Source organism: Synchiropus splendidus, chromosome 9, assembly GCF_027744825.2.
Source record: "Synchiropus splendidus isolate RoL2022-P1 chromosome 9, RoL_Sspl_1.0, whole genome shotgun sequence".
NCBI classification, from domain to species: domain Eukaryota; kingdom Metazoa; phylum Chordata; class Actinopteri; order Syngnathiformes; family Callionymidae; genus Synchiropus; species Synchiropus splendidus.
The window spans coordinates 1594721-1611698 of NC_071342.1; positions in this window are offsets into that span (position 1 = coordinate 1594721).

Here is a 16978-nt window from a genome sequence, read left to right on the forward strand (position 1 = left end):
ATGTTTGGCGTTCCGGAACCCACCTTATGTCTGACTGATAACGCCTTTTCTGCATTGTGCTATAACTTTGCAGGGAAGCTTTGAACATGAAATTTTCACCTCCCACTAAAGCAGAAAGGGTCTTTCTAGTAGTTGCACACCAAATCTAAGCTGTCTGAATTGTTTTTCCAAAGTTATAAACATTTTTTATTTTTGGCTTTACGGAATCGACCTTATCTCAGGCTGAAAGCGCGTTTTACGTATTGTGCCATAACTTTGCAGGGAAGCTTCAGAACATGACATTTGCACCCCCCACTATAGCAGAAAGGGTCTTTCTAGTAGTTGCACATCTAATCTAAGCTGTCTGCAGTGTTTTTCCAAAGTTACCTACATTTTTATCTTTGGCGTTCCGGTATCGACCTTATCTCAGGCTGAAAATGCGTTTTCTGCATTGTGCCATGACTTTTCAGGGAAGCGTCAGAAGATGAAATTTTTACCTCCCACTATAGCAGAAAGGGTCTCTCTAGTAGTTACACATCTAATCTAATCTGTCTGAAGTGTTTTTCCAAAGTTATTAACAATTTTATGTTTGGCGTTCCGGAATCAACCTTATTTCAGGCTGAAAACGCGTTTTACGCATTGCGCCATAACTTTTCAGGGAAGCTTCAGAACATCGAATTTTCACCACCCACCATATCAGAAAGTGTCTTTCTAGTAGTTGCACATCAAATCTAAGCTGTCTGAAGTGTTTTTCCAAAGTTATCAGCGCTTTTATGTTTGGCGTTCCGAAACTCACCTTATCTCAGGCTGAAAAGCATTTTTGTGCATAGTGCCATAACTTTTCAGGGAAGCTTCAGAACATGAAATTTTAACCTCCCACTATAGCAGAAAGGGTCTTTCTAGTAGTTGCACATCAAATCTAAGCTGTCTGAAGTGTTTTTCCAAAGTTATTAACACTTTTATGTTTGGCGTTCCGAAACCCACCTTATCTCAGGCTGAAAAGCGTTTTTACGCATTCTGCCATAACTTTGCAGGGAAGCTTCTGAACATGAAATTTTAAACTTCCACTATAGCAGAAAAGGTCTTTCTAGTAGTTGAACATCAAATCTAAGCTGTCTGAAGTGTTTTTACAAAGTTATCAACATTTTTATGTTTGGCGTTCCGGAATCGACCTTATCTCTGGCTGAAAACGCGTTTTCTGCATTGCGCCATAAATTTGCTGGGAAGCTTCAGAACATGAAATTTTCACATCCCACTATAACAGAAAGGGTCTTTCTAGTAGTTCCACATCAAATCTAAGCTGTCTGAAGTGTTTTTCCAAAGATATGAAGATATTTATGTTTGGCGTTCCGGGAACCACCTTATCTCAGGCTGAAAACGCGTTTTACGCATTGTGTCATAACTTTGCAGGGAAGCTTCAGAACATGAAATTTTCACCTCCCACAATAGCAGAAAGGGTCTTTCTAGTAGTTGTACAACAATATAAGCTGTCTGAAGTGTTTTTCCAAAGTCATCAACATTTTTATGTTTGGCGTTCCGGAACCCACCTTATCTCAGACTGAATACGCCTTTTCTGCATTGTGCTATAACTTTGCAGGGAAGCTTCAGAACATGAAATTTTTACATCCCATTATAGCAGAAAGGGTGTTTCTAGTAGTTGCACACCAAATCTAAGCTGTCTGAATTGTTTTTCCAAAGTTATAAACATTTTTTATTTTTGGCTTTACGGAATCGACCTTATCTCAGGCTGAAAACGCGTTTTAGGTATTGTGCCATAACTTTTCAGGGAAGCTTCAGAACATCGAATTTTCACCACCCACCATATCAGAAAGTGTCTTTCTAGTAGTTGCACATCAAATCTAAGCTGTCTGAAGTGTTTTTCCAAAGTTATCAACACTTTTATGTTTGGCGTTCCGAAACTCACCTTATCTCAGGCTGAAAAGCGTTTTTGTGCATTGTGCCATAACTTTTCAGGGAAGCTTCAGAACATGAAATTTTAACCTCCCACTATAGCAGAAAGGGTCTTTCTAGTAGTTGCACATCAAATCTAAGCTGTCTGAAGTGTTTTTACAAAGTTATCAACATTTTTATGTTTGGCGTTCCGGAATCGACCTTATCTAAGGCTGAAAACGCGTTTTACGCATTGTGCCATAACTTTGCATGACGCTTCAGAACATGGAATTTTCACCTCCCACTATAGCAGAAAGAGTGTTTCTAGTAGTTGCAGATCAAATCTAAGCTGTCTGAAATGTTTTTCCAAAGTTATCAACATTTTCATGTTTGGCGTTCCGGAACCCACCTTATCTCAGACTGAAAACGCATTTTAAGCATTCTGGCATAACTTTGCAGGGAAGCTTCAGAACATGACATTTTCGCCCCACCACTATTGCAGAAAGGGTCTTTCTAGTAGTTGCACATCTAATCTAAGCTGTCCGGAGTGTTTTTCCAAAGTTATCTACATTTTTATGTTTGACGTTCCGGAATCGACCTTATCTCAGGCTAAAAATGCGTTTTCTGCATTGTGCCATAACTTTGCAGGGAAGCTTCAGTACATCGAATTTTCACATCCCACTATATCAGAAAGTGTCTTTCTAGTAGTTGCACATCAAATCTAAGCTGTCTGAAGTGTTTTTCCAAAGTTATCAACATTTTTACGCTTGGCGTTCCGGAACCCACCGTATCTCAGGCTGAAAACGCGTTTTCTGCATTGTGCCATAACTTCTCAGGGAAGCTTCAGAACATGAAATTGTCACATAGCACTATAGCAGAAAGGGTCTTTCTAGTCGTTGCACATCAAATCTAAGTTTTCTGGTGTTTTTCCAAAGTTATCAACATTTTTAAGTTTGTCGTTCCTGAACCCACCTTATATCAGGCTGAAAATGCGTTTTCTGCATTGTGCCAAAACTTTGCAAGGAAGCTACAGTACATGAAATTTTAAACTTCCACTGTAGCAGAAAATGTCTTTATAGTAGTTGCACATCAAATCTAAGCTGTCAGAAGTGTTTTTCCAAAGTAATGTACATTTTTATGTTTGGCGTTCCGGAATCGACCTTATCTCAGGCTGAAAACGCGTTTTATGCATTGTGCCATAACTTTACATAAAGCTTCAGAACATGAAATTTTCACCTCCCACTATAGCAGAAAGGGTCTTTCTTGTAGTTGCACATCAAATCTAAGCTGTCTGAAGTGTTTTTCCAAAGTAATGAACATTTTTATGTTTGGCGTTCCGAAACCCACCTTATCTCAGGCTGAAAAGCGTTTTTGTGCATTGTGCCATAACTTTTCAGGGAAGCTTCAGAACATGAAATTTTGACCTCCCACAATAGCAGAAATGGTCTTTCTAGTAGTTGCACATCAAATCTAAGCTGTCTGATGTGTTTTTCCAAAGTTATCAACATTTTTATGTTTGGCGTTCCGGAATCAACCTTATCTCAGGCTGAAAACGCGTTTTACGCATTGTGCCATAACTTTGCAGGGAAGCTTCAGAACATGAAATGTTCACCTCCCACTATAGCAGAAAGGGTCTTTCTAGTAGGTGCACATCAAATCTAAGCTGTCTGATGTGTTTTTCCAAAGTTATCAACATTTTTATGTTTGGCGTTCCGGAATCGACCTTATCTCAGGCTCAAAACGCGTTTTACGCATTGTGCCATAACTCTGCAGGGAAGCTTCAGAACATGAAATTTTCACCTGCCACTATAGCAGAAAGGGTCTTTCGAGTAGTTGCACATCAAATCTAAGCTGTCTGACGTGTTTTTCCAAAGTTATCAACATTTTTATGTTTGGCGTTCCGGAATCGACCTCATCTCAGGCTGAAAACACGTTTTCTGCCTTGTGCCATAACTTTGCAGAGAAGCTTCAGAACATGACATTTTCACCTCCTACAATAGCAGAAATGGTCTTTCTAGTAGTTGCACATCAAATCTAAGCTGTCTGAAGTGTTTTTCCAAAGTTATCAACATTTTTATGTTTGGCGTTCCGGAATCGACCTTATCTCAGGCTGAAAACGCGTTTTACGCATTGTGCCATAACTTTACAGGGAAGCTTCAGAACATGAAATTTTCACCTCCCACAATAGCAGAAAGGGTCTTTCTAGTAGTTGCACATCAAATCTAAGCTGTCTGAAATGTTTTTCAAAAGTTATCAACATTTTTATGTTTGGCGTTCCGGAATCGACCTTATCTCAGGCTCAAAACGCGTTTTACGCATTGTGCCATAACTTTACAGGGAAGCTTCAGAACATGAAATGTTCACCTCCCACTATAGCAGAAAGGGTCTTTCTAGTAGTTGCACATCAAATTTAAGCTGTCTGAAGTGTTTTTCCAAAGTTATCAACATTTTTATGTTTGGCGTTCTGGAATCGACCTTATCTCAGGATGAAAAATCGTTTTCTGCATTGTGCCATAACTTTGCAGGTAAGCTTGAGAACATAAAATTTTGACCTCCCACAATAGCAGAAAGGGTCTTTCTAGTAGTTGCACATCAAATCTAAGCTGTCTGAACTGTTTTTCGAAAGTTATCAACATTTTTATGTTTGGCGTTCCGGAATCGACCTTATCTCAGGCTGAAAACGCGTTTTACGCATTGTACCATAACTTTGCATGAAAGCTTCCGAACATGAAATTTTAACCTCACACTATAGCAGAAAGGGTCTTTCTAGTAGTTGCACATCAAATCTAAGCTGCCTGAAGTGTTTTTCCAAAGTTATCAACAATTTTATGTTTGGCGTTCTGGAACCCACCTTATTTCAGGCTGAAAACGGGTGCGTTTTCTCCATTCTGCCATAACTTTGCAGGGAAGCTTCAGAACATGAAATTTTCACCTCCCACGTTAGCAAAAAGAGTCTTTCTAGTAGTTGCACATCATATCTAAGCTGTCTGAAGTGTTTTTACAAAGTTATCAACATTTTTATGTTTGGCGTTCCGGAACCCACCTTATCTCAGGCTCAAAACGTGTTTTCTGCATTGTGCCATAACTTTGCAGGGAAGCTTCAGAACATGAAATTTTCAGCTGCCGCTATAGCAGAAATGGTCTTTCTAGTAGTTGCACATCAAATCTAAGCTGTCGGAAGTGTTTTTCCAAAGTTATCAACATTTTTATGTTTGGCGTTCCGGAATCGACCTTATCTCAGGCTAAAAACGCGTTTTCTGCATTGTGCCATAACTTTGCAGGGAAGCTTCAGAACATGAAATTATCACCACCCACTATAGCAGAAAGGGTCTTTCTAGCAGTTGCACATGAAATCTAAGCTGTCTGAAACGTTTTTCCAAAGTTATCAACATTTTTATTTTTGGTGTTGCGGAACCCACGTTATCTCAGGCTGAAAACTAGTTTTCTGCCTTGTGCCATAACTTCTAAGGGAAGCTTCAGAACATGAAATTTTCACCTCCCACTAAAGCAGAAAGGGTCTTTCTAGTAGTTGCACACCAAATCTAAGCTGTCTGAATTGTTTTTCCAAAGTTATAAACATTTTTTATTTTTGGCTTTACGGAATCGACCTTATCTCAGGCTGAAAACGCGTTTTACGTATTGTGCCATAACTTTGCAAGGAAGCTTCAGAACATGACATTTGCACCCCCCACTATAGCAGAAAGGGTCTTTCTAGTAGTTGCACATCTAATCTAAGCTGTCTGCAGTGTTTTTCCAAAGTTACCTACATTTTTATCTTTGGCGTTCCGGTATCGACCTTATCTCAGGCTGAAAATGCGTTTTCTGCATTGTGCCATGACTTTGCAGGGAAGCGTCAGAAGATGAAATTTTTACCTCCCACTATAGCAGAAATGGTCTCTCTAGTAGTTACACATCTAATCTAAGCTGTCTGAAGTGTTTTTCCAAAGTTATTAACAATTTTATGTTTGGCGTTCCGGAATCGACCTTATTTCAGGCTGAAAACGCGTTTTACGCATTGCGCCATAACTTTTCAGGGAAGCTTCAGAACATCGAATTTTCACCACCCACCATATCAGAAAGTGTCTTTCTAGTAGTTGCACATCAAATCTAAGCTGTCTGAAGTGTTTTTCCAAAGTTATTAACACTTTTATGCTTGGCGTTCCGAAACCCACCTTATCTCAGGCTGAAAAGCGTTTTTACGCATTCTGCCATAACTTTGCAGGGAAGCTTCTGAACATGAAATTTTAAACTTCCACTATAGCAGAAAAGGTCTTTCTAGTAGTTGAACATCAAATCTAAGCTGTCTGAAGTGTTTTTACAAAGTTATCAACATTTTTATGTTTGGCGTTCCGGAATCGACCTTATCTCTGGCTGAAAACGCGTTTTCTGCATTGCGCCATAAATTTGCTGGGAAGCTTCAGAACATGAAATTTTCACATCCCACTATAACAGAAAGGGTCTTTCTAGTAGTTCCACATCAAATCTAAGCTGTCTGAAGTGTTTTTCCAAAGATATGAAGATATTTATGTTTGGCGTTCCGGAACCCACCTTATCTCAGACTGAAAACGCCTTTTCTGCATTGTGCTATAACTTTGCAGGGAAGCTTCAGAACATGAAATTTTTACATCCCATTATAGCAGAAACGGTGTTTCTAGTAGTTGCACACCCAATCTAAGCTGTCTGAATTGTTTTTCCAAAGTTATAAACATATTTTATTTTTGACTTTACGGAATCGACCTTATCTCAGGCTGAAAACGCGTTTTACGTATTGTGCCATAACGTTTCAGGGAAGCTTCAGAACATCGAATTTTCACCACCCACCATATCAGAAAGTGTCTTTCTCGAAGTTGCACATCAAATCTAAGCTGTCTGAAGTGTTTTTCCAAAGTTATCAACACTTTTATGTTTGGCGTTCCGAAACTCACCTTATCTCAGGCTGAAAAGCGTTTTTGTGTATTGTGCCATAACTTTTCAGGGAAGCTTCAGAACATGAAATTTTAACCTCCCACTATAGCAGAAAGGGTCTTTCTAGTAGTTGCACATCAAATCTAAGCTGTCTGAAATGTTTTTCCAAAGTTATCAACATTTTCATGTTTGGCGTTCCGGAACCCACCTTATCTCAGACTGAAAACGCATTTTAAGCATTCTGGCATAACTTTGCAGGGAAGCTTCAGAACATGACATTTTCGCCCCACCACTATAGCAGAAAGGGTCTTTCTAGTAGTTGCACATCTAATCTAAGCTGTCCGAAGTGTTTTTCCAAAGTTATCTACATTTTTATGTTTGACGTTCCGGAATCGACCTTATCTCAGGCTAAAAATGCGTTTTCTGCATTGTGCCATAACTTTGCAGGGAAGCTTCAGTACATCGAATTTTCACATCCCACTATATCAGAAAGTGTCTTTCTAGTAGTTGCACATCAAATCTAAGCTGTCTGAAGTGTTTTTCCAAAGTTATCAACATTTTTACGCTTGGCGTTCCGGAACCCACCGTATCTCAGGCTGAAAACGCGTTTTCTGCATTGTGCCATAACTTCTCAGGGAAGCTTCAGAACATGAAATTGTCACATAGCACTATAGCAGAAAGGGTCTTTCTAGTCGTTGCACATCAAATCTAAGTTTTCTGGTGTTTTTCCAAAGTTATCAACATTTTTAAGTTTGTCGTTCCTGAACCCACCTTATATCAGGCTGAAAATGCGTTTTCTGCATTGTGCCAAAACTTTGCAAGGAAGCTTCAGTACATGAAATTTTAAACTTCCACTGTAGCAGAAAATGTCTTTATAGTGGTTGCACATCAAATCTAAGCTGTCAGAAGTGTTTTTCCAAAGTAATGTACATTTTTATGTTTGGCGTTCCGGAATCGACCTTATCTCAGGCTGAAAACGCGTTTTACGCATTGTGCCATAACTTTACATAAAGCTTCAGAACATGAAATTTTCACCTCCCACTATAGCAGAACGGGTCTTTCTTGTAGTTGCACATCAAATCTAAGCTGTCTGAAGTGTTTTTCCAAAGTTATCAACATTTTTATGTTTGGCCTTCCGGAATCGACCTTATCTCAGGCTGAAAACGCTTTTTACGCATTGTGCCATAACTTTGCAGGCAAGCTTCAGAACATAAAATTTTCACCTCCCACTATAGCAGAAAGGGTCTTTCTCGTAGTTGCACATCAAATCTAAGCTGTCTGAAGTGTTTTTCCAAAGTTATCAACATTTTTATTTTTGGCGTTCCTGAACCCACCTTATATCAGGCTGAAAATGCGTTTTTCGCATTGTGCCATAACTTTGCAGGGAAGCTTCAGAACATCGAATTTTCACCACCCACTATGTCAGAAAGGGTCTTTCTAGTAGTTGCACATGAAATGTAAGCTGTCTGAAGTGCTTTTCCAAAGTTATCAACATTTTTATTTTTGGCGTTCCTGAACCCACCTGATCTCAGGCTGAAAACGCGTTTTCTGCATTGTGCCATAACTTTGCAGGGAAGCTTCAGAACATGAAATTTTCACTTCCCACTATAGCAGAAAGGATCTTTCCAGTAGTTATACAACACATCTAAGCTGTCTGAAGTGTTTTTCCAAAGTTATCAACATTTTTATGCTTGGCGTTCCGGAATCGACCTTTTCTCAGGCTGAAAACGCTTTTTCTGCATTGTGCCATAACTTTGCATGGAAGCTTCAGAATATGAAATTTTCAGTTCCCACTATAGCAGAAAGGGTCTTTCTCGTTGTTGCCCATCAAATCTAAGCTGTCTGAAGTGTTTTTCGAAAGTTATCAACATTTTTATGTTTGGCGTTCCGGAACCCACCTGATCTCAGCCTGAAAACGCGTTTTCTGCATTGTGCCATAACTTCGCAGGGAAGCTTCAGAACATGAAATTTTCACCTCCCACTATAGCAGAAAGAGTCTTTCTAGTAGTTGCACATCAAATCTAAGCTGTCTGAAGTGTTTTTCGAAAGTTATCAACATTTTTATGTTTGGTGTTCCGGAACCCACCTCATCTCAGGCTGAAAACGCGTTTTCTGCATTGTGCCATAACTTTGCAGGGAAGCTTCAGAACATGACATTTTCACCTCCCACTATAGCAGAAAGGGTGTTTCTAGTAGTTGCACATCAAATCTAAGCTGTCTGAAGTGTTTTTCGAAAGTTATCAACATTTTTATGTTTGGCGTTCCGGAACCCACCTTATCTCAGGCTGAAAACGCATTTTCTGCATTGTGCCATAACTTTGCAGGGAAGCTTCAGAACATGAAAATTTCACCTCCCACTATAGCAGAAACGGTCTTTCTTGTAGTTGCACATGATATCTAAGCTGTCTGAAGTGTTTTTCGAAAGTTATCAACATTTTTATGTTTGGCATTCCGGAACCCACCTTATCTCAGGCTGAAAACGTGTTTTCTGCATTGTGCCATAACTTTGCAGGGAAGCTTCAGAACATGGAATTTTCACCTCCCACTATGGCAGAAAGGGTCTTTCTAGTAGTTGCAGATCAAATCTAAGTTGTCTGAAATGTTTTTGCAAAGTTATCAACATTTTTATGTTTGGCGTTCTGGAACTCACCTTATCTCAGTCTGAAAACCTGTTTTCTGCATTGTGCCATAGCTTTGCAGGGAAGCCTCAGAACTTGAAATTTTCACCTGCTGCTCTAGTAGAAAGGGTCTTTCTCGTAGTTGCACATCAAATCTAAGCTGTCTGAATTGTTTTTCCAAAGTTATTAACATTTTTATGTTTGGCGTTCCGGAACCCACCTTATCGCACGATGAAAGCACGTTTTCTGCATTGTGCCATAACTTTGCAGGGAAGCCTCAGAACTTGAAATTTTCACCTGCTGCTCTAGTAGAAAGGGTCTTTCTCGTAGTTGCACATCAAATCTAAGTTGTCTGAAATGTTTTTGCAAAGTTATCAACATTTTTATGTTTGGCGTTCTGGAACCCACCTTATCTCAGGCTGAAAACGCGTTTTCTGCATTGTGCTATAACTTTGCAGGGAGACTTCAGAACATGAAATTTTCTCCTCCCACTATAGCAGAAAGGGTATTTCTAGTAGTTGCACATCAAATCTAAGTTGTCTGAAGTGTTTTTCCAAAGTTATCAACATTCTTATGTTTGGCGTTCCGGAACCCACCATATTTCAGACTGAAAACGCGTTTTACATATTTTGCCATAACTTTGAGGGAAGCTTCAGAACATGAAATTTTAACATCCCACTATAGCAGAAAGGGTATTTCTAGTAGTTGCACATCAAATCTAAGTTGTCTGAAGTGTTTTTCCAAAGTTATCAACATTCTTATGTTTGGCGTTTCGGAATCGACCTTATCTCAGGCTGAAAACGCGTTTCCTGCATTGTGGCATAACTTTGCAGGGAAGCTTCAGAACATGAAATTTTCAACTCCCACTGTAGCAGAAAGGGTCTTTCTAGTAGTTGCACATCAAATCTAAGCTGTCTGAAGTGTTTTTCCAAAGTTATCAACATTTTTATGTTTGGCGTTCTGGAACCCACGTAATCTCAGGCTGAAAACGCGTTTTCTGCATTGTGCCATAACTTTTCAGGGAAGGTTCAGAATGTGAAATGTTCGCCTCCCACTATAGCAGATAGGGTCTTTCTAGTATTTGCACATCAAATCTAAGCTGTCTGAAGTGTTTTTTCCAAAGTTATCAACATTTTTATGTTTGGCGTTCTGGAACCCACCTTAGCTCAAGCTGAAAACGCGTTTTCTGCATTGTGCCATAACTATTCAGGGAAGCTTCAGAACATGAAATGTTCGCCTCCCACTATAGCAGATAGGGTCTTTCTAGTATTTGCACATCAAATCTAAGCTGTCTGAAGTGTTTTTCCAAAGTTATCAACATTTTTATGTTTGGCGTTCTGGAACCCACCTTATCTCAAGCTGAAAACGCGTTTTCTTCATTGTGCCATAACTTTGCAGGGAAGCTTCAGAACATGAAATTTTCACCTCCCACTAGAGCAGAAAGGGTCTTTCTCATAGATGCACATCAAATCTAAGCTGTCTGAAGTGTTTTTCGAAAGTTTTCAACATTTTTATGTTTGGTGTTCCTGAATCGACCTTATCTCAGGCCGAAAACGCGTTTTACATATTTTGCCATAACTTTGCAGGGAAGCTTAAGAACATGAAATTTTAACATCCCACTATAGCAGAAATGGTCTTTCTAGTAGTTGCACATCAAATCTAAGCTGTCTGAAGTGTTTTTCGAAAGTTTTCAACATTTTTATGTTTGGTGTTCCTGAATCGACCTTATCTCAGGCCGAAAACGCGTTTTCTGCATTGTGCCATAACTTTGCAGGGAAGCTTCAGAACATGAAAATTTCACCTCCCACTATAGCAGAAAGGGTCTTTCGAGTAGATGCACATCAAATCTAAGCTGTCTGAAGTGTTTTTCGAAAGTTTTCAACATTTTTATGTTTGGTGTTCCTGAATCGACCTTATCTCAGGCCGAAAACGCGTTTTCTGCATTGTGCCATAACTTTGCAGGGAAGCTCCAGAACATGAAAATTTCACCTCCCACTATAGCAGAAAGGGTCTTTCTAGTAGATGCACATCAAATCTAAGCTGTCTGAAGTGTTTTTCCAAAGTTATCAACATTTTTATGTTTGGCGTTCCGGAATCGACCTTATCTCAGGCTGAAAAAGCGTTTTCTGCATTGTGCCAAAACTTTGCAGGGAAGCTTCAGAAAATGAAATTTTAACCTCCCACTATTGTAGAAAGGGTCTTTCTAGTAGTTGCACATCAAATCTAAGCTGTCGAAAGTGTTTTTCAGAGGTTATCAACATTTTTATGTTTGGCGTTTCGGAATCGACCATATCTCCGGCTGAAAACGTGTTTTCTGCATTGTGCCATAACTTTGCAGGGAAGCTTCAGAACATGAAATTTTAACCTCCCATTATAGCAGAAAAGGTCATTCTAGTAGTTGCACATAAAATCTAAGCTGTCTTGAAGTGTTTTTCTAAAGTTATCAACATTTTTATGTTTGGCGTTCCGGAACCCACCTTATCTCAGTCTGAAAACGCGTTTTACATATTTTGCCATAACTTTGCAGGGAAGCTTAAGAACATGAAATTTTAACATCCCACTATAGCAGAAATGGTCTTTTTGGAGTTGCACATCAAATCTAAGCTGTCTGAAGTGTTTTTCCAAAGTTATCAACATTTTTATGTTTGGCGTTCTGGAACCCACCTAATCTCAGGCTGAAAACGCGTTTTCTGCATTGTGCCATAACTTTTCAGGGAAGGTTCAGAACGTGAAATGTTCGCCTCCCACTATAGCAGATAGGGTCTTTCTAGTATTTGCACATCAAATCTAAGCTGTCTGAAGTGTGTTTCCAAAGTTATCAACATTTTTATGTTTGGCGTTCTGGAACCCACCTTAGCTCAAGCTGAAAACGCGTTTTCTGCATTGTGCCATAACTATTCAGGGAAGCTTCAGAACATGAAATGTTCGCCTCCCACTATAGCAGATAGGGTCTTTCTAGTATTTGCACATCAAATCTAAGCTGTCTGAAGTGTTTTTCCAAAGTTATCAACATTTTTATGTTTGGCGTTCTGGAACCCACCTTATCTCAAGCTGAAAACGCGTTTTCTTCATTGTGCCATAACTTTGAAGGGAAGCTTCAGAACATGAAATTTTCACCTCCCACTAGAGCAGAAAGGGTCTTTCTCGTAGATGCACATCAAATCTAAGCTGTCTGAAGTGTTTTTCGAAAGTTTTCAACATTTTTATGTTTGGTGTTTCTGAATCGACCTTATCTCAGGCTGAAAACGCGTTTTCTGCATTGTGCCATAACTTTGCAGGGAAGCTTCAGAACATGAAAATTTCACCTCCCACTATAGCAGAAAGGGTCTTTCTAGTAGATGCACATCAAATCTAAGATGTCTGAAGCGTTTTTCGAAAGTTATCAACATTTTTATGTTTGGCGTTCCGGAATCGACCTTATCTCTGGCACAAAATGCATTTTCTGCATTGTGCCATAACTTTGCAGCGAAACTTCAGAACATGAAATTTTCACCTCCCAGTATAGTAGAAAGGGTCTTTCTAGTAGTTACACATGATATCTAAGCTGTCTGAAGTGTTTTTCAAAAGTTATCAACATTTTTATGTTTGGCGTTCCAGAATCGACCTTATCTCAGGCTGAAAACACGTTTTACGCATTGTGCCATAACTTTGCAGCGAAGCTTCAGAACATGAAATTTTCACCTCCCACTATAACAGAAAGGGTCTTTCTAGTACTTGCACATCAAATCTAAGCTGTCTGAAGTGTTTTTCCAAAGTGATCAACATTTTTACGTTTGGCGTATCGGAACCCACCTTATCTCAGGCTGAAAACGCGTTTTCTGCATTGTCCCATAACTTTCCAGGCAAGCTTTACAACATGAAATTTTGACCTCCGACTATAGCAGAAAGGGTCTATATCAACATTTTTATGTTTGGCGTTCCAGAATCGACCTTATCTCAGGCTGAAAACGCGTTTTACGCATTGTGCCATAACTTTGCAGGGAAGCTTCAGAAAATGAAATTTTCACCTCCCACTAAAGCAGAAAGGATCTTTCTAGTAGTTGCACATCAAATCTAAGCTGTCTGAAGTGTTGATCCAAAGTTATCAACATTTTTACGCTTGGCGTTCCGGAACCCACCTTATCTCAGGCTGAAAACGCGTTTTCTGCATTGTGCCATAACTTCTCAGGGAAGCCTCAGAACATGAAATGTTCACCTCCCACTATAGCAGAAAGGGTCTTTCTAGTAGTTGCACATCAAATCTAAGCTGTCTGAAGTGTTTTTCGAAAGTTATCAACATTTTTATGTATGGCGTTCCGGAATCAACCTTATCTCAGGCTGAAAACGCGTTTTACGCATTGTGCCATAACTTTGCAGGGAACCTTTAGAACATGAATTTTTCACCTCCCACTATAGCAGAAAGGGTCTTTCTCGGAGTTGCACATCAAATCTAAGCTGTCTGAAGTGTTTTTCCAAAGTTATCAACATTTTTATGTTTGGCGTTCCGGAATCGACCTTATCTCAGGCTGAAAACGCTTTTTACGCTTTGTGCCATAACTTTGCAGGGAAGCTTCAGAAAATGAAATTTTCACCTCCCACTATAGCACAAAGGGTTTTTGTAGTAGTTGCACATCAAATCTAAGCTGTTTGAAGTGTTTTTCCAAAGTTATCAACATTTTTATGTTTGGCGTTCTGGAATCAACCTTATCTCAGGCTGAAAACGCATTTTCTGCATTGTGCCATAACTTTGAAAGGAAGCTTCAGAACATGAAATTTTCACCTCCCACTATAGCAGAAAGGGTCTTTCTAGTAGTTGCACGTCAGATCTAAGCTGTCTGAAGTGTTTTTCGAAAGTTATCAACATTTTTATGTTTGGCGTTTCTGAACCCACCTTGTCTCAGGCTGAAAAATCATTTTCTGCATTGTCCCGTAACTTCTCAGGGAAGCTTCAGAACATGAAATTTCGACCTCCCACTATAGCAGAAAGGGTCTTTCTAGTTGTTGCACATCAAATCTAAGCTGTCAGAAGTGTTTTTCCAAAGTTATCAACATTTTAATGTTTGGCGTTACAGAATCGACCGTATCTCAGGATGAAAAATTGTTTTCTGCATTGTCCCATAACTTTCCAGGGAAGCTTCAGAACATGAAATTTTGACCTAACACTATAGCAGAAACGGTCTTTCTAGTAGTTGCACATCAAATCTAAGCTGTCTGAAGTGTTTTTCGAAAGTTATCAACATTTTTATGTTTGGCGTTCCAGAATCGACCTTATCTCAGGCTGAAAACGAGTTGTCTGCATTGTGCCATAACTTTGCAGGGAAGCTTCAGAACATGAAATGTTCACCTCCCACTATAGCAGAAAGGGTCTTTTTAGTAGTTGCAGATCAAATCTAAGCTGTCTGATGTGTTTTTCCAAAGTTATCAACATTTTTATGTTTGACGATCCGGAATCGACCTTATCTTAGGCTGAAAACGCGTTATACACATTGTGCAATAACTTTGCAGGGAAGCTTCAGAACATGAAATGTTCACATCCCACTATAGCAGAAAGGTTCTTTCTAGTAGTTGCACATCAAATCTAAGCTATCTGAAGTGTTTTTCCAAAGTTATCAACATTTTTATGTTTGGCGTTCCGGAATCGACCTTATCTCAGGCTGAAAACGCGTTTTACGCATTGTGCCATAACTTTTCAGGGAAGCTTCAGAACATGAAATGTTCACCTCCCACTATAGCAGAAAAGGTCTTTCTAGAAATTGCACATCAAATGTGAGCTGTCTGAAATGTTTTTCCAAAGTTATGAACATTTTTTTATTTATCGTTCGGGAATCAACCTAATCTCAGGCTGAAAAGGTGTTTTCTGCATTGTGCGATAACTTTGCAGGGAAGCTTCAGAACATGAAATGTTCACCTCCCACTATAGCAGAAAGGGTCTTTCTAGCAGTTGCACATCAAATCTAAGCTGTCTGAAGTGTTTTTCGAAAGTTATCAACATTTTTATGTTTGGCATTCCAGAATCGATCTTATCTCAGGCTGAAAACGAGTTGTCTGCATTGTGCCATAACTTTGCATGGAAGCTTCAGAACATGAAATTTTCACCTCCCACTATAGCAGAAAGGGTCTTTCTAGTAGTTTCACATCAAATCTAAGCTGTCTGAAGTGTTTTTCCAAAGTTATCAACATTTTTTTGTTTGGCGTTCCGGAACCCACCATATCTCAGGCTGAAAACAGGTTTTCTGCATTGTGCCATAATTTTGCAGGGAAGCTTCAGAACATGAAATTTTCACGTCCCACTATAGCAGAAAGGGTCTTTCTAGTAGTTGCACATCAAATCTAAGCTGTCTGAAGTGCTTTTCGAAAGTTATCAACATTTTTATGTTTGGCGTTCCGGAATCGACCTTATCTCAGGCTGAAAACGCGTTTTCGGCATTGTGCCATAACTTTGCAGGGAAGCTTCAGAACATGAAATATTCACCTCCCACTATAGCAGAAAGGGTCTTTCTAGTAGTTGCACATCAAATCTAAGCTGTCTGAAATGTTTTTCCAAAGTTATCAACATTTTTACGTTTGGTGTTCCGGAACCCACCTTATCTCAGGCTGAACACGCGTTTTCTGCATTGTGCTATAACTTTGCAGGTAATCATCAGGACATAAAATTTTCACCTCCCACAATAGCCGAAAGGGTCTTTCTAGTAGTTACACATCAAATCTAAGCTGTCTGAAGTGTTGTTCCAAAGTTATCAACATTTTTACGTTTGGTGTTTCGGAAACCACCTTTTCTCAGGCTGAAAACGCGTTTTCTGCATTGTGCCATAACTTCTCAGGGAAGCTTCAGAACATGAAATGTTCACCTCCCACTATAGTAGAGAGGGTCTTTCTAGTAGTTGCACATCAAATATAAGCTGTCTGAAGTGTTTTTCCAAAGTTATCAACATTTTTATGTTTGGCGTTCCGGAACCCACCTTATCTCAGTCTGAAAACGCGTTTTACATATTTTGCCATAACTTTGCAGGGAAGCTTAAGAACATGAAATTTTAACATCCCACTATAGCAGAAAGGGTCTTTCTAGTAGTTGCACATCAAATCTAAGCTGTCTGAAGTGTTTTTCCAAAGTTATCAACATTCTTATGTTTGGCGTTCCGGAATCAACCTTATCTCAGGCTGAAAACGCGTTTTACGCATTGTGCAATAACTTTGCAGGGAAGCTTCAGAACATGAAATGTTCGCCTCCCACTATAGCAGATAGGGTCTTTCTGGTAGTTGCAAATCAAATCTAAGCTGTCTGAAGTGTTTTTCCAAAGTTATCAACATTTTTATGTTTGGCGTTCCGGAACCCACCTTATCTCAGTCTGAAAACGCGTTTTACATATTTTGCCATAACTTTGCAGGGAAGCTTAAGAACATGAAATTTTAACATCCCACTATAGCAGAAAGGGTCTTTCTAGTAGTTGCACATCAAATCTAAGCTGTCTGAAGTGTTTTTCCAAAGTTATCAACATTCTTATGTTTGGCGTTCCGGAATCAACCTTATCTCAGGCTGAAAACGCGTTTTACGCATTGTGCAATAACTTTGCAGGGAAGCTTCAGAACATGAAATGTTCGCCTCCTAC